We start from the raw sequence: 17,346 nt of genomic DNA, 5'->3' as shown, positions 1-17,346 counted from the left end.
GATTGTAACTTTCGGTCAGTGTAGTGTAGTGTAGTGTACTGGGGAGGAAGGTGGCAGAATGGTTAAGACGCTCAGCTGCCAATACACAGAGTCCGTGAGGGTGTGGGTTCGAATCCCGCTCTCGCCCTTTCTCCTAAGTTTGACTGGAAAATCAAACTGAGCGTCCAGTCTTTCGGATGAGACGATAAACCGAGGTCCCGTGTGCAGCACGCACTTGGCGCACTGAAAAAGAACCCATGGCAACGAGAGTGTTGTCCTCTGGCGAAATTACGTAAAATGAAATCCCCTTTCATAGGTACACAAATATGTAAGCATGCACTCAAGGCCTGACTAAGCGCGTTGGGTTATACTGCTGGTCAGGCATCTGCTCAACAGATGTGGTGTAGCGTGTATGGATTTGTCCGAACGCAGTGACGCCTCCTTGAGAAAGTGAATCTGAAAACTGAAACTGTAGTGTACTGCAGTGCAGTGCAATGTATAGTGTAGCGCAGAGCAGTGTTGTATTGTGCTGTGCTGTGTAGTGCAGCGCAGCTCAAAGTTCCATAACGCAGTGCCACTGCCACAACTTCCAAACGAAGCCTTTCGAAATCTCATCTGCATTCCAAGTGCGTCATTATTTTCCTCGAATTTATGGGAGTCATTTAGATTCCGATCCCCACAAGCACCATTTCCGGTGAGAGGAATGAAAACCGAGATGGACGATACCGGAAACGGACTTTATATGGATGACCAAGACCGGGATAAATGGGTTGGATCCGGAACCAGTTTCGCTCATGAACGGTAGCTGAAGCCTGGGGCGAAAGGTCAGCCCTGCTGTGGCCGTATGCGCTTGGGTGGGTACCAGGCGGAAGTGAATTGAATCAGCGAGCTTCCCTCCCAATATACAACTGGGGCTGATTGGGGCAAAGGTGGAGGGACTGCGGGACACACGCTGTGGTGAAAGCGATGGAAATTGAAATAATGAGACTAGATGGAGCGAACTCGAAAACTTTCAAACTCTGTCTGTCTGTCTGTCTGTCTGTCTGTCTGTCTGTCTGTCTCTCTCTCTCTCTCTCTACACACACACACACACGTTATATATATATATGTGTGTGTGTGTGTGTGTGTGTGTGTGTGTGTGTGTGTGTGTGTGTGTGTGTAGAGAGAGAGAGAGAGACAAACAGACAGACAGACAGACAAGCAGACAGAGTGAAACAGAGAGACAGAGAGTAATAGAAACAGAGAGACAAATAGACAGAGAGACAGACAAAGATAGAGAGAGAGAGACACACACACACACACGCGCGCGCGCGCGCGCACACACACACACACATATATATATATATGTGTGTGTGTGTGTGTGCGCGCGCGCGCGTGCGCGCGCGTGTGTGTGTGTGTGTGTGTGTGTGTGTGCGTGTGTGTGTGTTTAACTCTTTGTCTCTCTCTCTTTCTCTTGCTCGCCCTCTCTTTCTCTCTCTCTCTTTTGCTCTCTCTCTCTCTCTCTCTCTCTCTCTCTCTCGCTATCTCGCTCTCTCGCTCTCTCTCCACAATCCCCAGCCCCAGTCATTCAAATGACTAGCGTCCAGACCACCACTCAAGATGATGTGGAGGGGGAGAAAATATCGGCGGCTGAGCCGTGATTCGAACCAGCACGCTCAGATATCTCTCGCTTCCTAGGCGGACGCGTTACCTCTAGGCCACCACTCCAGACTAGTTTCCCTTAGCTTTCATTTATAGACGCGTGTCCTGAGACTATCCATTCCAATTCAGAAATAAACCTTACGCACAAGCATTCGGAAACATGGCAATACATACTGAGGTAAACAAATGATAATGATGATATGGATACTTGAAAAGCGTATAATATCCTTGGCCAGAGTCCAGACTCTGATCGCTTTACAAACACAGAGTCATTTGCACAACAGGATGACTGCCTACGTTGAGCCGATAGACAGCTGCCTTTTGGGCACTCATCATTTTGTTGGTCCTGCGTCATTCAGTCAGGGTGTATGTGTGTGTGTGTGTGTGTGTGTGTGTGTGTGTGTGTGTGTGTGTGTGTGCCGTGTGTGTGTGTGTGTGTGTGTGTGTGTGTGTGTGTGTGTGTGTGTGTGTGTGTTCTGGTTTTGATGAATAGTGTGTGTGTGTGCCTGCCTGTCTGTCTGTCTGTCTGTGTCTGTGTCTGTGTGTGAGTGTGTGTGTGTGTGTGTGTGTGTGTGTGTGTGTGTGTGTGTGTGTGTGTGTGTGTGTGTGTGTGTGTGTGTGTGTGTGTGTGTGTGTGTGTGTGTGTGTGTGTGTGTGTGTGTGTGAGTGTAAGGTTAGAGATCTCATTATCCTTTTATCGCCTTCACTATGTTGTTATCGTTGTGTCTTCATGTTGATATTCATCATCGTCAGTCGTTGTTGTCGGAAAACTCCTAAATCGACAGGGGTAGTCTTTCATTCTGCCAGATCCGTTGCACTGATGCATCTCAAGTAAAGACAGCGACGGTATGTCAAACAAAAACCTCTCTCTCTCTCTCTCTCTCTCTCTCTCTCTCTCTCTCTCTCTCTCTCTCTCTCTCTCTCTCTCTCTCTCTCTCTCACACACACACACACACACACACACACACACACACACACACACACACACACACACACTGACACACACACACACACTCACACACACACACACACACACACACACACACACACACACACACACACACACACACACACACACACACACACACACACACACACACACACACACACACACACACACAGAAATGAACACGAGCACATATACACACGTCAAAAAAATATACACGGCAGATATAAACCGAAAGCCTATTTCTCACATGAGACAGAAAATGAAAAGCCATTACACCCCCAGTTGCCAGCGGAGACAATTCTGGGTGATTATGTCTCCGGATGATGGTGAGAATTATACCCCTTGAATCCGTAAAAACGGGCTGTTAGAAAGATGCATGATAATTGGCTTATCAGCTCCTCTCAGAAATCATATCCTGATAATAAGTGTTCACTTCATTGCCGTCTGTGGATGACATAGAGAAAACGAGAGGCCTGGAGGAGATGTGGGAGAGGGAAAGAGATAGAAATAGAGGGTGGAGAGAGAGAGGGGGGTGGTGGGGGAGTGGGGAGGAAGAGACAGACAGACAGACAGACAGACAGAGAGAGAAAATGATCATGCTCACGATCTTTCTATTCAGATGAAGGCCAAAGAGACTGGGTAACATTGCAACAGAATAAAGAAACATAACCATGACACAACACATTATCAGCACAAATCAGCTGCATACGAAATAGCTAATGCATAATTCAACGACGTTTGCCGCAAGTAATGAGACTGAAAGAGACACAGACAGTCAGACAGACACACAGAGAGACTTGCTATCATTATTTCTTCTTCTCCTTGTTGTCGTTCAGTGGTGAATGTCGATGAATAATATGTATAGGCTTGCTCTTCAGTTGCATAAACCCGCTGAGGTCTAAAAAAAAAAAGCCATCGATCGCAGAAGCTATCAACGTTAGAAGACGTGCAACTGGTTTCGGCAGAAGTTTTAACTCACTCAGTACAGCCAGTCCTCTCTTCTCCTCAACACAGACCCCTCGGATGTCCAGTGGGTGTCTCAATGACCCAACCTTTAGCTTCCGTCGTCAGAATTGTGGCATTCTTTATCAACATTCACGTCTTCATTATAAGAGCCTTCCGCTTGCAATATTTTGATGATGGTAATTGGGGTGAAACGCTGTTAACGTCGTCTCTTTCGCCGTTCGTATGGAAAGAGTTAAACAGCTGCGTTAACCAGTGGACGGGTAGATAGGCTTGTATCGTAAAGGGGAGAAAGGAGGCTGGGATTATTGACTGAGTCAGTGATGAATCCGATGTTGAATCGCAGTGTGTTTAGAATAAACGAAAAACAGAAAAACAAAAAAAGAAAGCAAATGATAAAGTAAATGAATAAAGAAAAAGCAAGTAAATAAATAAGCTAATAAATAGATAAATAAATGATACGAATAGATACATACATACATACATACATACATACATACATACATACATACATACATACATACGTACATACATATGTATGTATACATACAGACAGACAGACGGACGGACACACAGATACATACATACATACATACATACATACATACATACAATAGTCCGAGCGCGGAAGTCTTCAAAACGCTAATGTCTTGTTTTTTTAAACATATATTAGTTGTTGTTGTTTTTCGTACCAGTATCATAATCTTTGTATATTTCTTTTCCGTGTCATTCGGAGACCAAGTAGGCATACGATATGCTGGGCAGTTAACTCCTTAATTGCAGGCAGCGATGTTCGGAGGAACCTTCGGGATGTTTCGTAGAGGGCCATAATTCTCACCATCCAGGGTTGTCTCCGCTGGAAATGTGGGGGCACAATGACGTTCCATTTCCTGACCCATCATAAATGCCATTTTGATGTCATTCGCTTCATTGCCGTCTGCTGATGGTGTGAGAATGAGTGGCAGGAGTTAGAGACAGACAGACACTGATACACCCACACAGACAGTCATACAGACACACAGACACACACAGACACACACACACACACACACACCATCTCACCCCACATCACAGCCATACACACACACACACACACACACACACACACACACACAGACACCATCTCACCCCACGCCATCTCTCTCTGTCTCTCTGTCTCTGTCTCTGTCTGTCTCTCTGTCTCTCTGTCTCTCTGTCTCTCTCTCTCTCTCTCTCTCTCTCTCTCCCTCTCTCCCCCACCCCAAAACCATCGTTCAAAGAAATGTCCAGCAGGGTCCAAAGCTAGGCCATTTCTAAGATGAGAAAGAAAATGAAAACGCCAGCGGAACTCCGCTTGTCAGCAGAGAAAATCTTGGGGAATTCGGCTCCAGGAGGGTGTGTGTGTGTGTGTATGTGTGTGTGTGTGTGTGTGTGTGTGTGTGTGTGTGTGTGTGTGTGTGTGTGTGTCTGAAATATATAACAAAAAGCCCCTAACGTCTACCTCCCTCTCCACCTCCCTTCCTCCCTCCCTTCAAGAAATAGCATGATTGGGTCCGAGGGGTAACGGTTTTCAGACAGAGCGATGGTGGAACGTGGGTGGGGCTGGGGAAGTAGGGAGTATGGGCGAGAAAATTGACAGATTTTTTTTTTTGGGGGGGGGCGTGGGGGGGGGGGGGGGGGGTGGGCGGGGCGGGGGGGAACGACTTTCCAGCCTATCACATTTCGTCGCGGGCGGGGGATGGGGGTCGCGGGGGGAGGCTAGGGTGGGGGGGGGAGGGATCTTGAGAGATTTCTTTGAGACAGGATAAAAGAATAAAGATATATCCAAAAAAATAATAATAATAATAATAAAACGTGAAAGCGTTATATGACCAGTTGTCCTCTCAATAATTTCCTAATATAGTTGTCTCCTCCTCGTTATCGAGTGATGGCCTAGAGGTAACGCGTCCGCCAAAGAAGCAAGATAATCTAAGCGCACTGGTTCGAATCACGGCAAAGTCGCCATTATTTTTCCCCCCTCCACTAGACCTTGAGTGGTGGTCTGGACGTTAGTTATTCGGATGAGACGATAAACCGAGGTCCCGTGTGCAGCATGCGCTTAGCGCGCGTAAAAGAACCTACGGCAACAAAAGGGATGTCCCGGCTGGCAAAATTCTGCAGAAAAAAAAATCCACGTCGATAGGAAAAACAAATATAACTGCATGCAGGGGGGGAAATAGGGTGGCGCTCTCAGTGTAGCGACGCACTCTCCCTGGGAAGAGCAGCCCGAATTTCACACAGAGAAATCCGTTGTGACAAAAAAGAGTGATACAATACAATGCAATACAATTATCATCGGACTTTTTTTTTTAAGTAAATAACAACATCAACAAACGAACAAACAAAAAGACGGGTGGAGAAAAAACAACAAAAAAAAAACAAAACAGGCACACATCTGAAATAATAACAGAAAGAAAAAAGAAATACGGTAGCAATTTACAGAGAGCAGACCATCAGGTATATGATGTTACCCCCAGGAAATTACCTCAGCATACAATGTCGCTCGTTAGTCGGGGTTGATTGAACCGACGTGCAGGTTCATAGCTCATGCTCGGCATTTAAGCTGTTCCCCTCAGTGAAACTAGAACAGTTAGAAGGCGTTTTTGGTGATACTGATATTCAGACGCACCCTCACTTCAGCTCGCGGAGTCTACTTCTACTTTTACTTCCTTTTTCCTCGTCCGTTCTCTTCCTCCTTGTCTTCTTCTTCCTCCTTCTTCTTCTTCCTCCTCCTCCTCCTCCTCCTTCTTCTTCTTCTTCCTCCTCCTCCTCCTTCTTCTTCTTCTTCTTCTTCTTCCTCCTCCTCCTTCTTCTTCTTCCTCCTCCTCCTTCTCCTTCTTCCTCCTCCTTCTCCTTCTTCTTCCTCCTCCTCATCCTCCTTCTCCTTCTTCTTCCTCCTCCTCCTCCTCCTCCTTCTTCTTCTTCTTCTTCCTCCTCCTCCTTCTCCTTCTTCTTCCTCCTCCTCCTTCTCCTTCTTCTTCTTCTTCCTCCTCCTCCTCCTCCTTCTCCTTCTTCTTCTTCTTCCTCCTCCTCCTCCTCCTCATCCTTCTTCTTATTCTTCCTCCTCCTCCTTCTTCTTCTTCTTCTTCCTCCTCCTCCTCCTTCTCCTTCTTCTTCCTCCTCCTCCTCCTCCTCATCCTTCTTCTTATTCTTCCTCCTCCTACTTCTTCTTCATCTTCTTCTTATTATTATTCCTCCAACTCCTCCTCCGTCTTCTTCTTCTGTCATCTTCCCCTTTCTTTCTCTTTCTCCCCTCCTCCTCCTCCTCCTCCTTCTTCTTCTTCCTCTTCCTCGTGCCAATCTTTTCGGTCTTTACCCCCCCCCCCGGCCCCTCCCTTCTTCTTTCTCTTCCTCCTCTAGCTCCTTCTCCTCCGCCTAATCCTCCTCCTCCTTCTGCCAGGACCACACCCCCACAGGACAAGAGGACCAACGCCTCGACCACACCACCCTTCACGGACCAGACCACAGACACGAACAACTTGACCTTAAGGGCGAAATGCCAACAGGTCTTTAACTCACTCAGTACGGCCAGTCCTCTCTTCTCCTCTGCACAGACCCCTCGGATGTCCAGTGGGTGTCTCAATGACCCAATCTTTAGCTTCCGTCATCAGAATTGTGGTATTCTTTGTCAACATTCACGTCTTCAGTATAAGAGCCTTCCGCTTGCAATATTTTGATGATGGTAATTGGGGTGAAACGCTGTTAACGTCGTCTCTTTCGCCGTTCGTATGGAAAGAGTTAAACCCACCCCCTACAATCCTCCACTTTCGCCCCCTTCTCCTTCTTCATTTGCGAATTGTCACGAAAGGAAAGAGGGAAAAAATGAGACATGACAGAAACAAACCAAGAAAAGACATGCAGTAAGTCAGAGGGCAGTTTCTGTTTCAGTTTCTCAAGGAGGCGTCACTGCGTTTGGACAAACCCATATACGTTGCACCACTTCTTACAAGGCAGATGCCTGACCAGTAGCATAACCAACTCCCGCTTTGTCGGACCTTCTTCTTCTTCTTCTTCTGCGTTCGTGGGCTGCAACTCCCACGTTCACTCGTATGCACACGAGTGGGCTTTTACGTGTATGACCGTTTTTACCCCGCCATGTAGGCAGCCATACTCCGTTTTCGGGGGTGTGCATGCTGGGTATGTTCTTGTTTCCATAACCCACCGAACGCTGACATGGATTACAGGATCTTTAACGTATGTATTTGATCTTCTGCTTGCATATACACACGAAGGGGGTTCAGGCACTAGCAGGTCTGCACATATGTTGACCTGGGAGATCGTAAAAATCTCCACCCTTCACCCACCAGACGCCGTCACCGTGATTCGAACCCGGGACCCTCAGATTGACAGTCCAACGCTTTAACCACTCGGCTATTGCGCCCGTCTGTCGGACCTTGAGTGCGCGCATTTGTTTGATATGTGATCCTATCAGAGTGGATTATCGTCTACAGAATGTTGCAAGAGAACTACTTTATGTTGCCATGTGTCAGTGCGCCATGTGCCTGCTGCACACGGGACCTCGGTTCATCGTCATCCGACTGACGAGATGCACAGTTTGATTTTTCAGTCAATTTTTAAAGAAAGAGCGAGACTGGGATTCGAACCCAGACGCTCACTGACACTGTATTGGCAGATAAGCGTCTTAACCATTCTTGCCTTCCTCTTCCTTGGAGAACAGACAAAGGAATAACACTGAAAATAACTCCGACTGTTGCCATTGTGAAAATATTAACACTAAGAGAACAGCTCATTTTGTTTGGTTGTACAAAAAATGTAAAGACAGATAAAAGCTTAGACTTCATAATACTAACTGCAAAATTCTTCGTCCTTAAGTGTAATGTACAAGGAACATCACCTACACTGGACCATTTTATTAACTATTTTGAAAATAAGATTCAGGTTAGAAAAATATTTGTCCTCCTCTCTTGGGAAATATGAACAATTCTGTTCAGCATGGCAGGTATATATGCCCTTGGTTACTTAAGTAATCAGTTGATATTTAGTGAGTGGGAAAAGAATAGTATAGTCCATCTCTATGCAATCCAGCACGTAGTATCATACTTGATTTGTATGACAATGAACATGCCTTTACTTGTAGCTGTAGTACACAGCAAGATTCAGCCAATTAGAAACAAAAGCATACACTTTCACTTGCGACTTTAATTCCGCAGGATGCTTAACAAAACATATTAGTAGATGATTATGTAAGTTTTGTTTTGTAATTGATGTTATCCATGTGATCATGGTATCTGTGCACTCTTGATGTTATGTGTTGCAATGTCTTGTATCATCAATATTTATCTATTAAAAAACAAGAAAAAGAAAATAACTCCGACGTAGTGGATCAGACTACAAGACAGGACAAAATTTATAGTACGTAACTACCCCCGAAAACGGAGTATGGCTGCCTACATGGCGGGGTAAAAACGGTCATACACGTAAAAGCCCACTCGTGTGCATACAAGTGAACGTGGGAGTTGCAGCCCACGAACGCAGAAGAAGAAGAAGAAGAAGAAGTACGTAACTGCACACTTCGCGGAAGCCATAATTATACCAAACTTCCATTATCGATACCCAAACTAAAGGGTAGGAAAACATGTTGGTAAGGTATAACAGGCACACCGCCGCATTATTAGTAATCTATACAGTCCGGAATGGAACCGGGTGGGGAATACAAAGCCATCGATCGTACAGTGGTTCCGCGCTAGAATGCATGAGGAATTCAAACATGGCTGTGTTAACATGGCTGATGTATGGGAAGAGTAGGCGATTTGGGGTGGAAGGGGGCCCGGGTTCGGGTGGAAGGGGGAGGAGATTGGACTTGGGTGATGAACAGGGGTTTGAAACACCATGCTTACAACAACATTAAACAATCAGTCAAGAACCATCGTTATGCAGTTTCATTCAAATTCATTTTCAGTAACCTGAAGTTTCATTCAAATTCATTTTCAGTAACCTATTTTTTTTTTTTTAAAGCGCGTAAAAACGCACCTGGTATGTTGCATGTACTGTAGCCTACCTTGTCAAGCGCCCACCCTTACTTTGCACAAATTTCAAACTAAAGTTGGAGGTATGCGTTTACTGGGCACTCTGCCCCTTGGGCGGGGGGAACGGGAGGTCGGGTGGGGGGTCGGGGGGGGGGGGGCTGTTTCTTTAACCTACCTAGTTTCACCATACAACACTGGCTAGGCTGAGATTGAGAACAAAACAGCCACTGAACCAAGACAGGCGTAATGGAATAACGCCATGCTCTCACTTTCGGTTTGTTCAATGATTCATCGCCATCTCATACAGGTATTGCATCCTTTATCTGTACATGTAAATTAAATCTACACTGCAGTGTAAAGCAACACAACTACAAAAATATATAAGTGAATTGTCAAATTATCATTAGTTTGTAATAATTTTCTCTGTCTTTCTTCCCCCCCCCCCCCCCCTCCCCCCTTCCCCCCTTCAGACATGAACGGGCATGGGCGTTGAGCATTTTCAGAAGGTATCTAAATGGGGGTTGAGCATTTTCAGAAGGTATCTAAATGGGAGTTGAGCATTTTCAGAAGGTATCTAAATGAGGGTTGAGCATTTTCAGAAGGTATCCAATAACCCTGTGCGGAGTCTTTAACCCAAAATGGGGTGGGGGGGGGGGGAGGATTGGATCACAAGGCAGTTAAGAGTGGCTCTGCTCTATACAATGTCTTCATCAACGTGTCATTATGATCTTGGAATTGACGCTAAATTAAGTCAGGCGCTGGGAGCGTGGTCATTATCTCGTCAGCTCCTGTCATAAATCCTGTTGTTTTGGTGCCATTTGCATCACTGCTGTCTGTTTGGTGAAGGATAGATAGAAGAGTGGGTAGTGGAGAAAAAGACAGACAGACAGACAAACAGAGAGAAAGAGCGAACGAGCGAGAGAGAGGGAGGGGGTCCTATTTCCTTTGGTCATCAGCAACAACAGCGAGAAAGGAAGGAAAACACCAGTAACAACCCTTTTATTCTGCCAAACCCATTCAAACCCAACATAAAGACGGCCTATCGAACATGCACAAGAAAAGCACAAACTCAAAAATATTTCCAACAGCCAGTTAACATATTCAGTCCCTCCTACCATTCTCTGATCATATCACACACACACACACACACACACACACACACACACACACACACACACACACACACACACAGAGAGAGAGAGAGAGAGAGAGAGAGAGAGAGAGAGAGAGGCCATTCAAACCCAACATTAAGAAGACGGGCAATCGAGTATACACAAGAAAAGCACAAACTCAAAAATACTGCCAACAGCTAGTTAACATATTCAGTCCCTCCTCCCATTCTCCAATCATCACACACGCACGCGCGCGCGCACACACACACACACACACACACACACACACCTCAAAGAAATACCTGACATAATATTTATTCAGACCGAAACGAAAGCCGTTAGTTTTTGCTCAGGAGGGTGTGGAATTTGTAACTAAAGGGCTCTTTATAACTTTTACACACACCCTATCACGCTTCCCCATCAGGAATAATAGGGTAAGACCTGATGGAGCCAAACTGTAACAGGTCTGAGAGATGAGAGGGGTCGAGGGTGTGAAGGGTGAGGGAGGGGTCGGGGGTGGGGGGGGGGGGGGGGGGGGGGGGGGGGGTGGAGAGAAAATGGACACATTTTCGGAATGACTGGCCAGCCAATCACATTTCGCAGTGAAAATCTCAGAAGATTTCCACGAATCAGAAGAGTGTAAAGAATTTCGCGGGGAGCTCGTTTGTCCTCTTAATACGTCCCTGATACAGTTGTTTTGTTTTTCTCCTCCTCCTCCTCCTTCTTCTTCTTCTTCCATCCACACACACACACACACACACACACACACACACACACACACACACACACACACACACACACAGAGGCCATTCAAACCCAACGTTAAGAAGACAGCCAATCGAGTATGCACAAGAAAAGCACAAACTCAAAAATACTGCCAACAGCTAGTTAACATATTCAGTCCCTCCTACCATTCTCCAATCAACACACACACACACACACACACACACACACACACACACACACACACACACACACACACACACACACACACACACACACACACACACACACACACCTCAAAGAAATACCTGACATAATATTTATTCAAACCGAAACGAAAGCCGTTAGTTTTTGCTCAGGAGGGTGTGGAATTTGTAACTAAAGGGCTCTTTATAACTTTTACACACGCCCTATCACGCTTCCCCATCAGGAATAATAGGGTAAGACCTGATGGAGCCAAACTGTAACAGGTCTGAGAGATGAGAGGGGTCGAGGGTGTGAAGGGTGAGGGAGGGGTCGGGGGTTCGGGGGGGGGGGGGGGGGTGGAGAGAAAATGGACACATTTTCTGAATGACTGGCCAGCCAATCACATTTCGCAGTGAAAATCTCAGAAGATTTCCACGAATCAGAAGAGTGTAAAGAATTTCGCGGGGAGCTCGTTTGTCCTCTTAATACGTCCCTGATACAGTTGTTTTGTTTTTCTCCTCCTCCTCCTCCTCCTCCTCCTTCTTCTTCTTCTTCCATCCACACACACACACACACACACACACACACACACACACACACACACACACACACACACACACACACACACACACACACACACACACACACACACACACCGGCCATTCAAACCCAACATTAAGAAGACGGGAAATCGAGCATGCACAAGAAAAGCACAAACTCAAAAATACTGCCAACTGCTAGTTAACATATTCAGTCCCTCCTCCCATTCTCCAATCATCACACACACACACACACACACACACACACACACACACACACACACACACACACACACACCTCAAAGAAATACCTGACATAATATTTATTCAGACCGAAACGAAAGCCGTTAGTTTTTGCTCAGGAGGGTGTGGAATTTGTAACTAAAGGGCTCTTTATAACTTTTACACACGCCCTATCACGCTTCCCCATCAGGAATAATAGGGTAAGACCTGATGGAGCCAAACTGTAACAGGTCTGAGAGATGAGAGGGGTCGGGGGTGTGAAGGGTGAGGGAGGGGTCGGGTGTGTGGGGGAGGCGGGGGGGCGGGGTGGAGAGAAAATGGACACATTTTCTGAATGACTGGCCAGCCAATCACATTTCGCAGTGAAAATCTCAGAAGATTTCCACGAATCAGAAGAGTGTAAAGAATTTCGCGGGGAGCTCGTTTGTCCTCTTAATACGTCCCTGATACAGTTGTTTTTTTCTCCTCCTCCTTCTTCTTCTCTCCTCCTCCTCCTCCTCCTCCTTCTTCTTCTTCTTCCATCCCCTCTTTTGTCGTCGTCGTCATCATCATCATCATTACCATCATCATCTTCTATTTCGTCATCTTCGTCATCTTTCTCATCGTCTTCCTCCTTTATGTGCCTCCTTGTTGACGTGAGTGGGTTTTTTTTCCTAATCTTTTTCTCTTCCTCTTCTAGTCTTCTTCTTTTTCTTCTTAATACAAGCACGGTATTGTCTTGGTGCATATATATATCTTGGTGGTGGGTTTTTTGTTGTTGTTTTTTGTTTGTTTTATTTCTTCTTCTTCTTCTTCTTCTTCTTCTTCTTCTTCTATGACCTCATGTGCTGTTCTTAAACACTATTGCATATGTATTGTCTCAAGTGAGGCGCTTCGAGCAGTTTGCGCCATGACAGTCTGAATAAATATTATATCAGGTATTTCTTTGAGGTGTGTGTGTGTGTGTGTGTTTGCGCCATGTAAGTAGGTGCACTACCACTTTGGCTTCTACAGTAGTAGTAGTAGAAGGGGTATCTTATTATTATTATTATTATTATTGATAGTAGTAGTAGTAGTAGTAGTAGTAGTAGTGTTGCTGTTGTTGATGACGATTTTTTTACTCAATCGTTATTGTTATAATTATTATTTTTCTACCAATACTGATATAATATAGTGAATAAATTCATCTGTTAAAAAAACAAAAACAAAAAAAAAACCAAATAATAATTTTTTTTTAGATAATAAAAAAGAAAACGAAAAGTAAGAGATCAGTGTCAGAAACAAATGAGAAAGAGAGGGGAAGGAAACCAGAGAGTATACAGACCGTAACGCTACAAAAAATAAATAAATAAATAACTTCAGTGAGCGGAAATTAAGCCACCTGTACAGGTCCAGAATAAACATGTCATTCCCGCAGTTGACGCGAACCATTCTCAGCTTTTTACTGATGAACCAAAATAACAGGGTGAGAATGTATTTTTGGAAGCATGTATGGGATTCGTTCCTCACATTAACCTTTTGAATTGACAGTTTTCTCAGAGGAAGATGGAAAGCCCATGACCGCAGAATGTCTCAAATTCTAAATTAATGCAGTTGCCTCTTGCGGCTTATCAAAATGGCTGTGGGCCGAATGACGGAATGAAGGATGATGGGGGTGGGAGGTAGTGGTGGGTGATGGGGAGGTGGAGAGTCGATGAGTGTGTGTGGGTGGGTGGGGGTGAAGGGGGCTGGACTGAGGAATGGATTATCGCCTACTTTGAAAAAAATGTCATGCTTTGAAATATATATATATATATATATATATATATATATATATATATATAAGGCAATAGACAATAGACAATGTTTTGTTCGTTTGTTGCTGTTTTTTGTTGTTGGTTTTGTTGGGTTTTTTTGTTGTTGTGTTTTTTTGTTGTTGTTGTTTTGTTGTTGTTTTTTTGGGGGGGTTGGGTTTTTTGGTCTGTTTTTGTGGTTGTTGTTTAATTTGTGTTTTTTGTTGTTTTGTTTGTTTGTTTTTTGTTGTTGTTTTTGGGATTTTTTTTTTTGGGGGGGGGGTTTGGTGTGTGTGTGCGTGTGTCTGTGTCTGTGTGTCTGTGTGTGTCTGTGTCTGTCTGTATGTGTGTGTGTGTGTGTGTGTGTGTGTGTGTCTGTGTGTCTGTGTGTCTGTGTGTGTGTGTCTGTGTGTGTGTGTCTGTGTGTGTGCGGCTGTATGTCTGTGTGTGTCTGAGTGTGTGTGTGTGTGTGTGTGTGTGTGTGTGTGTGTGTGTGTGTGTGTGTTGCTGTCGTATCGTTTGCACCGTTTCAATGGCATTATTCCCACGCCCCCTGTCTCTGTCAGTTCGATCTCTTTTTATGTCTGTCTGTCTTTCTGTCTTGCTGTCTCTGTCTCTGCATCTGTCTCTCTGTCTCTGTCTCTCTCTCTCTCTCTCTCTCACTCACTCACTGACACACGCACAAACACGCGCGCGCGCACACACACACACACACACACACACACACACACACACACACACACACACACACACACACACACACACACACACACACACGCTCCGCGCTTTCTCCGTCAGCAGGAAAACAACTGAAGCGAATGACATCCGTCCAAATAGTGTTTATAAACATAGCTGATTAGTTAATTATGAACACCTTCTCAGCGCCCCGACACAGTTGTAACAGAATATCCGCGTAGATCGATACTTGATCTGGGGAAGACTTGTGTTGCGGCACAGGTTCTAAGATGAATAACCACGCAAAACCCACAGTCAGCTTTCCTATTCGTTTGTGTCCCTTGGATTGAGAACTGAACTATTTTGGACTCAGTTGTGTGAACAATGTTAGTCCGTGTAATAGCCTGGTGTTTGTACCGGCGCGTGTGTGTGTGTGTGTGTGTGTGAAACTTTAACATCGTCATTTTTTCCTGGAAATATTTTATCTGCAAATACCAAATCTGAACTGAAAATAGTGGTCCGGGGAAAATCTCCAATAGTCATGCCAATCATAGGTTGTAAGTCTTCCGGATTTAGCTGTATTTCCGGTTCATGAACGCCGGTTTATTTCGTTGGGGATCCGGATTTTTTTTAAACGTTGGGTTTACAGACACCGTCATGACCTCATTTTTTTCATGCTCGCAATTAAAAGAAAAGAATTACAAAATCAGGGACAGAACTGACACATACAGTGACACTAATTACATCAAGTTTCAAGTTTTGATTATCCTTTCACTCCTATTGGAGTACAGTGGAGGATTACTGCAAAATAATGTTTTCATGCCCAGAACAAACATTTCCAAATACACAGTGTCTCGAAAAGTGTTGTCATGCAACATCTGCAAATCTAATCATCTTACTTAAGCTAAAATGACTTTTTTGCTTCCTTTGAGCATATTAAAAAAAAAAAATCAAGTTAACACACACACACACACACACTACACGCATTATTCCCACGCCCCCTGTCTCTGTCAGTTCGATCTCTTTTTATGTCTGCCTGTCTTTCTGTCTCTGTCTCTGTCTCTCTCTCTCTCTCTCTCTCTCTCACTCACTCACTGACACACGCACAAACACACGCGCGCGCACACACACACACACACACACACACACACACAAAACACACACACACACACACACGCTCCGCGCTTTCTCCGTCAGCAGGAAAACAACTGAAGCGAATGACATCCATCCAAATAGTGTTTATAAACATAGCTGATTAGTTAATTATGAACACCTTCTCAGCGCCCCGACACAGTTGTAACAGAATACCCGCGTAGATCGATACTTGATCTGGGGAAGACTTGTGTTGCGGCACAGGTTCTAAGATGAATAACCACGCAAAACCCACAGTCAGCTTTCCTATTCGTTTGTGTCCCTTGGATTGAGAACTGAACTATTTTGGACTCGGTTGTGTAAACAATGTTAGTCCGTGTAATAGCCTGGTGTTCGTACGCGCGCGCGCGCGTGTGTGTGTGTGTGTGTGCGCGCGTGTGTGTGTGTGAAACTTTAACATCGTCATTTTTTCCTAGAAATATTTTATCTGCAAATAGTACCAAATCTGAACTGAAAATAGTGGGCCGGGGAAAATCTCCACTGAATAGTCATGCCAATAATAGGTTGTAAGTCTTCCGGATTTAGCTGTATTTCCGGTTCATGAACGCCGGTTTATTTCGTTGAGGATCCGGATTTTTTTTAAACGTTGGGTTTACAGACACCGTCATGACCTCATTTTTTCATGCTCGCAATTAAAAGAAAAGAATTACAAAATCAGGGACAGAACTGACACATACAGTGACACTAATTACATCAAGTTTCAAGTTTTGATTATCCTTTCACTCCTATTGGAGTACAGTGGAGGATTACTGCAAAATAATGTTTTCATGCCCAGAACAAACATTTCCAAATACACAACAATGTCACATAAAAGCTGAGAAAACACAGTGTCTCGAAAAGTGTTGTCATGCAACAGTCTGCAAATCTAATCATCTTACTTAAGCTAAAATGACTTTTTTGCTTCCTTTGAGCATATCCAAAAAAAATCAAGTTAACACACACACACACACACACACACATACACTCTCTCTCTCTCTCTCTCTCTCTCAGCAGGAAAATGACTGAAAATATATTCATCAAGTTCATTCATTCATGAATTCATTCTGATTCATTCACTCTGATTCTCAGTCATTCTCATTCTGTGTGTGTGTGTGTGATCGGGGCTCGTGTACTTTTATGTTTGGCCTGTGAGCACGCAACATCAACATATACATATATATGTTATATGTGCCGTTATCAAATTAGGCTTTGTTAGACAGGGCGGGACATGGCAATTCGGAAACACTAAGGGACGTATAATACAAATTCACACCAGTTCATTGGAAAGTTATACTCTAATTACGACGACAGGACTAAGAATATGGAAAGAAATGGCAGTTAACATTGAGAAAAAACTGTCCAAAATGGTGGTGATCATTTAACAATGCGTGAAACCATGAAGGATTTTTTTTTTTTTTTTTTTTTTAGGGTTAGTGTGGGCTTTTGCGA

Source organism: Babylonia areolata, chromosome 6, assembly GCF_041734735.1.
Source record: "Babylonia areolata isolate BAREFJ2019XMU chromosome 6, ASM4173473v1, whole genome shotgun sequence".
Lineage (NCBI taxonomy): Eukaryota > Metazoa > Mollusca > Gastropoda > Neogastropoda > Buccinidae > Babylonia > Babylonia areolata.
Note: the sequence above shows the minus strand (reverse complement) of the source record.